Below are 10,957 nucleotides of genomic sequence, written 5' to 3' on the forward strand. Positions count from 1 at the left end.
GATCTTGGTGGCTACGCCTCTGGTACTTGAACTCGTTGATGCACCGGGGGGTTTGGCCCACGAAGACGTAGAAGAGCTGGAAGAGCTTGTGGAGCTCCTTGTTTTGGAGGTCTATGGAGCGCTTCATCTCCAAGGTCTTCTCGAAGTGGAGCTGGAATCAGCCTTCTGTGATGGTCAAAGTGGTAAGCCCTTGAGTTCAGATGGAGGTCAGAGGAGTGAGAGAGGAGGCAGAATGAACGCCAAACACCAAAATCACAAGGTTTAGCAATGAGGTGCACAGATGGTTGTGTACGTGGGTATCTATGAAGAGAGAAACCAAGAGACATGGCTTTTGGTTGAGAGAGAGAGAGAGAGAGAGAGAGAAATTGCTGGGTGGTGTAAGTGTTGCCATTGCTGGTATGGTTCGTACTTTGCCATTGACGAGAGAGGGAGTTTGTGGAATGGGCAGCAGGCATCTATGAATTATGAGTGGGCTAATCCTGTATTGTTGTGTATATTCTCTTATGTGTTTCAAGCTGACGTGTCCAGCTGTTATTGGAGGCTGTAAATAAGTGGATTTACGCCACATCTGATTTGTAGAAAATTTATGTCTATATTATTTTACTCATGAATAGAATATATACATGCATGAGCTGACGTAATAAAGGGGGCAATGATTCTTGAAACCGTGTTTAATTTGTCCCTTGGAAGAAGGGAAGAGGCTGCTTACGTTGGTTTGTTTTCGATCTGCATGTACTCTATACATATATAAACCGACGTGGCGCCTTTTTTTTTTTTTTCTTCTTCTTCTTCTTCTAATTAATGAGGAAAAATGAATTACAGTAGAGAATCTTTCTCATTCTTGATCCGAATAGAAAAATGTGAGATCTTATGGGAATACTTCCAAATACTAGGTGAGAAACGGCCTATTTTGCTAATGCATGTGTACGATAATTTGCACATCTAGACACTTTCACAGTATTCCAACAGTGAAAGGAAGATAGACCTAAGTTAATATGAGAGAGAAAACTAGCAAAATTCTAAGTGAAAAAAATAAGAGAATTATTAATAGCTAATACAACCACGAGAACATCCCCTTCAAGAACATAAGAAGTCACTCCACAAGCAGCAGCCAACCGTGTGGTTAATAGAGCAGTAGTAGCTTCCCCCATACCAACATCCGTGAAGAAAAACTTTTGAGTAGCAGCACCAATAGTATTACCAGTAGAATCACTAACAACAGCAGCTACAATAGCAAAATCATTCCTAGTTGCTTCAATGTCATCGTTTAGGACACAAAACAAACTTTCACTTTTCTTGTACTCATAAACCAGAAACATACATCGTTTATGCAAACAAAACCCATAAAAACCCCAAGGGGTTAGCTTGGTGGTCAAAAGCTCAAGGCTTCTAGGGTGTGCTACCCGTGATGTTGCGAGTTCGAGACCCACCAAGTGCAAACTGCCTCTTAGGGCTAGCCACCTCAGGTAAAAAGCCTGTGACTCAACGCCCTGTACTTTGAGTGGCCGGGGTATTGGGCCGGGGATTAGTTTGGGGGTGTTCATGGACCTCTGCACATGGACATTCTACTACTGTGTGTAGGATAGTTGGACCAGTGGTATCGTCCACAAATGAGCCCTCTGGGATACTCTGTTAAAAAAAAATAAAAATCCTTCCTAATAGCAACATCAAAATTCCCTTTGACAACACCAGAAGGAGGAGCAGACCAAAATGAGGGAAGAACAAAATCACTCCAGGTACTCAAATGCAATTCCCTGAGTCAACCCTATGACGGAGATGGAAGTGGGCGCAAGATGATCATAAACTACAATGAAGGGCAGCAAGTCTTTCCTCCTGGAATGGCAACATATATAGGCATGTACTGGTCCCTGTACAGTTCCAAAGTTTACTTGTAAGTAAGGCTGCATAATAATAAGGACTTTAAACTGTCACCCACGAAATGGCTCTAACAACTTTCAACTACTATTGTGACTCTAGTATTTATTGGCTTCCTGAATAATTTCCTTTGCTTTTCCAAATGGTATGAAAAAATGTCCTTTTTTCAGGAAAAAAAAAAAATTGGTTGTTCACGGTTGCATGCCTTATTCACCATCAAAAAATTACAGAAAATGAGGCATATGATTCTAGATGCGTTTCAGCTAATAAAATAATAACGCCTGTTCATGTGACCAGCTCTGTTGGTATAATGATCTCGTAATGCTTGATAATATTTAGAATGGGTACAAAATATTTCATACTAGTAAACGCATGAGAAAAACAAGATTTTATCACTTCCACAGAGTTTGAAGACAACTTTAAAATTTACAAAGGGTTCATCACTAACTACAACTGATGAATTTCACATGATCCTAAAACATTAAGAACCAAGTAGACTCATTATAAATGGTATGAAACGTAACATAAATAAAAATGATATACTTTTGCAATTTCTGTCTTTGAAACGGTTCCCCAAGTTTTGTACAACCATGGCAGAGCATGATAAGTTGAAGTAATCAAATGAAGCTTTCTAAGTTAAAGGTACTAAACTGGGTCACCCTTAACTGGTGGATTGATATGCCAAACCATTGGGCTTAGAGTACTTACCAAGATCTACTATGAAAAAATTCATCGAAATATCATCTCTAAGACTAACTAATTCAAAGCCAAAACTTACTGCATGAACTCAAAAAGGCCTGCTTGCAATATAATTTGACTCCAAGCATTCTGACTGCACAAAGAATAATCCCCTCGCAAAAGATCCAACCTAAAGAGAACATAGATCATAAGAATGACAAGATTCCAATCAATTTGCTCAATAGTCAAATTCACCCAACAACCCCAAACAACACTGTGGGGGGTGAATACATGTTTTCCAATAATCACAACCAACAAAATATGGCAACCACACACAATATCACTAAAATTAAGTAAAGCAGTAAAGAGATCAAACAACAATTTTGGTGAGGAAGTGGAAGCTTTTTGAAGAACTCTTCAAAAGTAAAACCATTTTAGGGGCAAACAACGTACCCCAAGAAACTTTTTCACTATAAATGATTTAAATTACAATAAGGTATACTTACAATGGTTTTGTAGTAAATCTGAATTCTACCCAACAAACAACCCATTTGTTTCCTATCGCACTAACTCCAAAACTATGGCCAATCTCTTATCAAGCTTCCTTCGCAACCCGGAACTCTAGTGGCCGAAGATTTGGTGTGGTTTAAGAAAGTCTAGGAGAGGTTTGAGAATAAAGGCATATAGATGCTAAGATTCTCTCCAAGAGCACTAAACAATGGCCCCAACGTCTTATGAAAATCATGTGATATGAGGCTTAAATAGACCCTAGGAAAACAAAGGTTTAATGAGTACGTTGGTTTGATAAAAACATTGTCTCAGGCAACGGCATTCCAATGGGAGTAAGACTCATTCGAATGTAATCAAGGGTTTCACAGTTTATCGCATGCGGCTTTCAAACAGTCTTAGAACGTCATTACGAACATAAGGTTCTTCTTGACTTATTGAGCATTGCGTTCAAATATTCTTCGAACATGATTGTGAACGAACATTTAAGTGAGGCATTTGGGAGACTGCCGTTTGAACGTTCTTCGAATGCCTTGCGAAAGACCCATTCTGAAACTTTGAAATTTGTCACACTGAACGCGAATGGTGTCCACTGGAACTTGAATTTTGAATTCCTTGATGTTCTCATTCGAATGCTTTTCGAACGGCTTACGAACGCAACATGTTGTCTTGAAATTTTGAAGTTTGTAGAGTTGTCTCATTCGAATGCTCTTTGAACGTTGTTGCGAACGAGGTGTTAAGTCTCACACTCTAAACCAAGTTTTCGAATCGCCAACTAAAGACCGACTCAACCACTAATCCTAGATTTACAACCAACCCAATATTTTCATTGAATATGCCAACATGAATCCTTAGAAATAAAAAATCATACGATGGGCAAATTATAGAAGAGGAAATGGAAGCATACCAGAAGTCCTTCACAGGGTCTCTTGAGGCTACAAAGATCCACACAGACTTGATCCCCCATTCCAATTACTTGAACTTGAGTTACAGTAGCTTTGGTCAAGCTCATGAGATTGCTCATCATTTCTTCTGTCAAAATAGTCCCGACAACTTTTATATGATAAGAAGCCATGCTTTACTACTTAACAAGCCCTATCATAAAACAAATTACCTTGAGCTGAAAAACAGCTTCAGTATATCCTCAACTTTTAAAATAACTCCACCCAGACCTTGCTCCAAGGCCTGCAAACACAGAAAATGAATTTTGAAAGGAGGTCATGATGCATCACCTAAAGAGCCAAATCAACAATTGAGATAATCGAAGCAGCTCTTCCAACATATGAAGTTCACTTGCCAATCCTAATCATAAAGTATTAGGATTGGCTGGGGTTTCTGTTCAGGCTAAGAGGGAGTTGTTGGATTCCCTGGGCATGCAGGAAGGAGTCCTTCCGGTTAGGTACTTGGGAGTTCCTCTTATTTCTAGAAGGCTAACAACACGTGATTGTGAAGTTTTGGTGTCTAAGGTCACTGCTAGGATTGATTCTTGGTTAGCCAGGAACTTATCCTTTGCTGGGAGGTTACAATTGCTGTCTTCTGTTCTGTTTAGTCTGCAAGTGTTTTGGGCTAAGGTGTTCATCCTTCCGAAGAAAATCATTCATATGCTGGAGCAAAAATTCAATAGGTTCTTGTGGATGGGAAAGGACTCTAAAGCTCATGCCAAAGTTGCTTGGCATCATATTTGTGTTCCTAAGAGGGAGGGTGGTCTGGGGCTAAAAAGGTTAGAAGTTTGGAATCAAGCTTCCATGTTGAACCATATTTGGTCTCTGTTTGCAAAATCTGGTTCTTTATGGGTTGCTTGGGTGGAGGCTGTTTGGTTAAGAGGAAGAAGTTTTTGGCAGATTCCTGTTCCACAAGCTTGCTCTTGGAGTTGGAAGAGGTTGTTAAAGCTCCGGGATATTGCAAAACCATTTATTCGGTTTAAAGTTGGCAATGGTAGCAGGATTTTTTTGTGGTGTGATCAGTGGCATCCTTTGGGATATTTGCTTGATAAGTTTGGTCCTCATGTGATGTACAATGCTGGTTTTCCTGTGGGGACTAAATTGTCTACCATTATTCGAAATGGTTCTTGGTTTTGGCCCTCTGCTCGTTCAGATACTTTAGTTACTATACAAAGTAAACTTGCTGAAGTGCCCATTGGGGACTCAGATTTGCCGGTTTGGGAGTCTAGTAATGGAGTTTACTCATGCTCTGCTACTTGGGAGTTATTGAGAGAGAAGTGTCCTGTTGTGGTTTGGTGGAAGATAGTCTGGTTCTCCATGTCTATTCCTAGGCATTCCTTCATTCTTTGGTTGGTTTTCCGGGATGCACTTGTAACTAAGCAACGGATGTGTAGTTGGGGTTTTATGGGTCCTTCTAATTGTCTCTTTTGCCATGGGTGTATTAAGAGTAGAGACCACCTTTTCTTCCTCTGTGGATTTAGTCGTCGAATCTGGTTTGCTCTTATGAAGGCTTGTGGCTATTCTGATCCTCCTTCAGATTGGGATTCGGTTGTGGATTGGAGTGTTGCTAGGCTGAAGGGTAAAAGTTTAAGAGTTAGCCTTGCTAAGCTTTGTCTTGGAGCTTGCATCTATCATCTATGGAAACAACGTAATGCCCTGGTTCATGGCATTGTTCCTAAGACTGAAGAAGCCATCTTTGGCCAGATTAGGTGGGAAGTTCGGTCAAGGATATTGGCTAAAGGTTTGGTAAAACCAATGGATGGTGAGTTATATCTTGCCCTTCATTGGGGCCTCTCCCATCTATTGTAATGTGCTTATGTTTTGTAGTCCTTTTGGTTGATAAGAGGCTGGAGGTTGCAGTAAGTGTATGCTGCAGGGTCATGAAGTTGTTGGTTGCTGTTTTGAGGTTTGGTGGTTGTGGTTCCTGGCAGAGGCTTGAAGGGTTTTGGTCTGCTTGTGTTCTCTGCTTCTCCACTGATGGGGTTCTGTTTCCATGTTGAGGTGGATTTGCAGAAGATGTTTTGAAGTTAGTATCTGTAGTTCTGTGGGTGGTTGATAGCAGATTGCTGCTTGATGCTACTGTTGTTGGTTCAGCTTTTGTTGGCCGGTTTGTGGTTGGCTAAGGTGTTATATTTTGTTGCTACTGTTTTTTTTTTCTCAGTAGCTTGTATCCAGTTTTCTGGAGTGTTTGTATCTTGCTGTGTTGAGCCTTATAAAGCTTTTATTCATCCAAAAAAAAAAAAATCCTAATCATAAAGTAATTTTACCTCAAAGAAGACTTGTGCTTCAGAATGATTTTTTGAGATGGCAAAAACTTTTGACAGCCTTTGGAATGCAGCAACAATATTCTCTGCAGGAATTACCTTTAGAAACACAAAATCAGGGACCAATTCAGAAGTGGCTTTATATTGAAAATGGCAGGTACAACAACAGCTTAACTGGATGGTGCTGGAAACAAAAAGTGCACAATATAATTTTTTTTTTTTTTTTATCAGGATATCCTGGGTCACCTATAGCCGAACATACCTCGTTTACTACTCTCCCACACACAGTGGTAGCCTTCCGAATACAAAGGTCCAGCCAAGATCACCAGACTAATCCCTAGCCACATCCCCAACGCCACTGTAGACATAGAGCCTTTAAATGCGAGCTATGCCCGGGTGGGTGGCCCCAAGAGGGAGGTAGCACCTAGTCGGATTCGAACTCGAAACCTCAAGGGATGATATCCCTATAGGCCGCAGGCCTTACCATTTAGGCCACCCCTTTGGGGTTAGCATATAATATGTTAGTACTCAAATTATTAGTGAATATGGTCCATATAACGCAGATGATCGGGTCTGACTGTATAATGGAAAGTGTATGTCACGGCAACGATGTTCAATCATTAGAAGCCATGAAACGAGGGAAAAAGCAAGATTATCTCCGGATTCAAAGACAAGCATGTAAAATCAAACGTAGGAAGTTTCGATCAAAGTCATTGTAATAAAAGTATTTTGTTGATTAATTCAAAAGCAAGTTTAGAGAAAATGTGATTCAGCATGCTGTCATCTTTAACTAGATCCAGAATTATTATATAAAACTTCACACAATACCAGGAGCTTCCAAGTAGCAAAGAATTTGCATCAATTTCCAATATTCAATGCTCTCAAGAAAAAATTGAATTTACGGATATCCTCAGTTTTAGAGAAAGTTGATTTCTTTCTAGCTTTTAGCTTAAACAACTCCACAAACAACAATGGATAGTTTATATGCAGTACTTGAAGGCCGACTCAAGAGAAAAGAAAAACAAATTTCATGTGAATTATCCCAAGCAGTTAGCAACAGACCTACCTGCCAATCTAGCAAATTGATCACAACATTCTCTGCCTGCCCATTTGTGGGTTGAAACCTCAAAAATTGTGGCAACCCTTCTTTTCTCACCATCAAAAATGCCTCCCTCTTCAATATAGAGAGGACTTATTAAGGCGATTGCTGTAAATCCCATAACCAAAATTTATGATCTAAGAAAGTCTGATAACATTGATGGCAAAATCAACATGACTCGTGCGTTGACAAAAATATAGTGAAAACCAACAAAATCCTCACATGGGTCACAACAATGTACCCAATTTTTTCTTGTACTTATTTTGATCTACGAAGCGTGGAGCACACAATTATATAAAATTAAACCACAAGCTAATCGTAATGTAGATATACAAAAGAACAAGAGGAGGTCCTAAGGAGCTTACAAAACCACTCATTGGCAAGTTGTCGATGCTGGGATGAGAAAACAAGGGTATTCCATCCTCTCTCCACGGCGGCAGTCATGACCTCTTTGCTTTTTGTCCAAATCCACACACTCCTCGATTTCCGGTACGACCCAAAAAGACGACGGCGTCAAAGAGGAATGAGAAGCGCACATTGTGACACGAGAATTGCGTTGCAACAGCAGGGTTGCGTTGTAATTGTTAGCAATCGATGAATGAAAATTGACCCATGAATTTGATCTGAAAAGGTTCCATTTGTCTGCGGATATTATTCGATTTAAGAAACATTAATTCTGAACAAGAAAGGACGTGGAAAAGTTGAGTAACTTGGAATGACATGAAATATAGGTATGAAATTTACTTACATGGAGCTTGAGCCAGTTAAGAAATGGTGGCGCCGAACATCGGAATAACCTGCATTGAGAGTAAAGCAGGTGAACTGTGTGGGCATTCGGACCAAAGAAGCAGACAATAGCACAAGCACACAACCATCACACCACTTGTTCTTCTTCTTCTTCTTCCCAAGTTCTCGTTTTGTAAAATGTTATTTTTAGCATTATTTATTTATTTATGTTTTTTTTTTAGTAATGTTATATATGTATTTCATAACTATTTTATTTTGTGTGCGTTTGAGATTACGATTTCGTAAAAAAAATGTACAATTTTAAACCAAATCACAAAAAAAAAATCATTTGGAAACTGCGTTTTTAAAAAATTATGATTTAAAAATATAGAAAACTGTTTTTTCAAATCGCAGTCAATGTGGTGCTTTTTTTAAAAAGCAAAATTTTAAAAGGCTAACTTGGGATTTTAAAGGCCAAATTGCAATTTTGCTAAACGCTTAACTGCGTTTTTAAAAATCAATTTTTCAAATCGCACATTTTAAAATCGTTATTTTTAAATTACACTTTTTAAAATCGCAAACTCAAACGGACCATTTAAAAAGTTGATATCACAATCTTAATCAATTATTGATTTTTTTTTTTTTTAAAGTAAATATAAAGGACCGATCGAAAAGTTGGTTGAAATTGTCAAATAAACATTTTGGGATAATTATAGGATAAAAATGTCGTTTCTAACATTACTCTTTTCTACTTAGTAATGTTTTATAACATATTTTAATCTTACACATATTTACAATGTTGATGTGGCAGTCCCAATCAATAATTGATTTATTTTTTTTCGTAAACAATGACCGATCCAAAGGTTGATTGAGACTGCTAGATCACTATTGTAAGATAATTGCAAAATAAAAATGTGGTTTCTAGCATTACTCATTTCTACTTGAGTAATGTTATATATTACATTTTTTGAGGAAAAAATAAAACTAAAAACTTACCCAAAAAAAACAAAAAAGTGGAAGAGAGGATGGTTTGGCCGTCCCAAAATGGGCTTTTTTAATACCATCATATTCTCAAAAAATTTTAAATGGTATTAATAAAAATGCATGTACTTCTCACAAGTTAAGAAACATTTGACAATTTATTAAACTAGTTTGTATGAATGAGTTACAGACTACTTTGTAACTAATTTATGTCTGGCTTATATTCAGATGTAATTTTTGGCATGGTTTGCCGTTGCAAATCTTTGTTGAACCATAATTCTATTTATATTGCTTTATTGCATTTATTATTTTATTTTTAATCATGTAAATGATATATATGCACGTATTAATGTATATATGTCTGTATGCAACATGAAAATTTTTTTTAAAAAAAAAAAAAAAAAAAAAAAGTAGTCCGAATAAAGTTACATAAATTTTTATGAAATTATAATTCTCATACACAATATTTCTTATTCATACTGGTTAATCAAATAATATTATACTCAACTTAACAAAAAGCACTTCATAATTGAGTGCCACCCCTTGATCCAATCATATACATTTTTTGGTTCTTTAGTTGCCATAGTGAAAATTCATGTAAAGGCTTGGCTATGGGCTTTTTTGAGAAAGAAATTCTTGAGACAAATTTTATTTTAGGCCGAGACTTTGGTTTGGTGTGTAGACATGCAAATACTATTGTAGCGACAAGGAAAGTATCCTATGTAACTAGATGATTTGGAGGTGGTAGACGTTGATTGTAGTTGATGTTGTTGAGTATAGGGGTGTGGTGTACATGTGAATGCGGTTATTTGTAATATTTGCAGCTGTATTTGCAAAATATGGATAACACTAAATGCATATGCATCATGTTTTTACTAATCACATCCGTGTAGTTATTAAATGCGGTTATTATCTGTTATACGCATATTAGGTAATGAGTCTATTTAGTCGCATTCTTTGAGTCTCTATTATGGCTTATTTTAAACGATTTTGAAAATAATTTAAGTCGATTTTGAATGTTTTGAGCTTGTTTTTATTTTTTTAAGTCATAATCTTTTGTAAGTATATTGATTTCATATTACTTTTGTTATTTTATTAAAGTCTTACACGAGAAAGTAACATAACCAACCAATCCAATGTAAGCATAACTTATAGCTTATCCAAAACGACGTCGTTTTGGTAAATATATAATTTATATATATATATATATATATATCATATATAAATGATATGTTGATGCAGTTAATAATTGCATCTGCATATCTTGAAATCGTTATCCACATTCACATATGTAGATAATAATTTTTGATAATCGCATCCGTGTGTGTAAATAATGGGTAGCAGATATTTGTAAATAGCGGATGCAAACGGTAAATATCTGCCTGTATGTACACCCCTAATTGAATCATATGATTAATGACTTTTTTAGTTGTAATTGCCGGTAAGTAATGTGATTATTGACTTTTGAAATGTAATTGGAAGATGATTTTTGTTTTTCTTTTCTTTTTAAAAAAAAAAAAAAAAAAAAAAAACTTAAAAATTTGCTTTTAATTTTTAACGAAATTAGATTACTTATTTAAAATAAATAAAATAATTATTGAGTAATACCCAACTTTGGGGCTAGATAGACCTCACTTCCTTTATTATGACCCCCTTTTAGTTTAGATTAGTTTTTTTTTTTTTTTCAATGACATGTAAAACCATATCAAATGAAGATTCTGCTTTTCAAGAATGACAGTAGCTGCCTAGCTGGGCTAACGAGAGCTCACAGTTTGAATGCACTATATTGGTCAATAAAATACTAGTTCAACAATTAAAAAAAAAAAAAAAAAAAAAACTTTTAATAGCATTTTTTGGCGGTAAAGAAATTGCCATCCCTTTCACAA

At 36.8% G+C, this 10,957-nt stretch overlaps 1 pseudogene; it reads right to left on the reverse strand.

The window, feature by feature from the left end:
• Window positions 1–1,024: 1,024 nt before the first annotated feature.
• LOC133861066 (uncharacterized) lies at window positions 1,025–8,265 on the reverse strand (annotated as a pseudogene).
• Window positions 8,266–10,957: the final 2,692 nt, after the last annotated feature.

The sequence above is a fragment of the Alnus glutinosa genome, chromosome 2 (genome assembly GCF_958979055.1).
Source record: "Alnus glutinosa chromosome 2, dhAlnGlut1.1, whole genome shotgun sequence".
NCBI classification, from domain to species: Eukaryota; Viridiplantae; Streptophyta; class Magnoliopsida; order Fagales; family Betulaceae; genus Alnus; species Alnus glutinosa.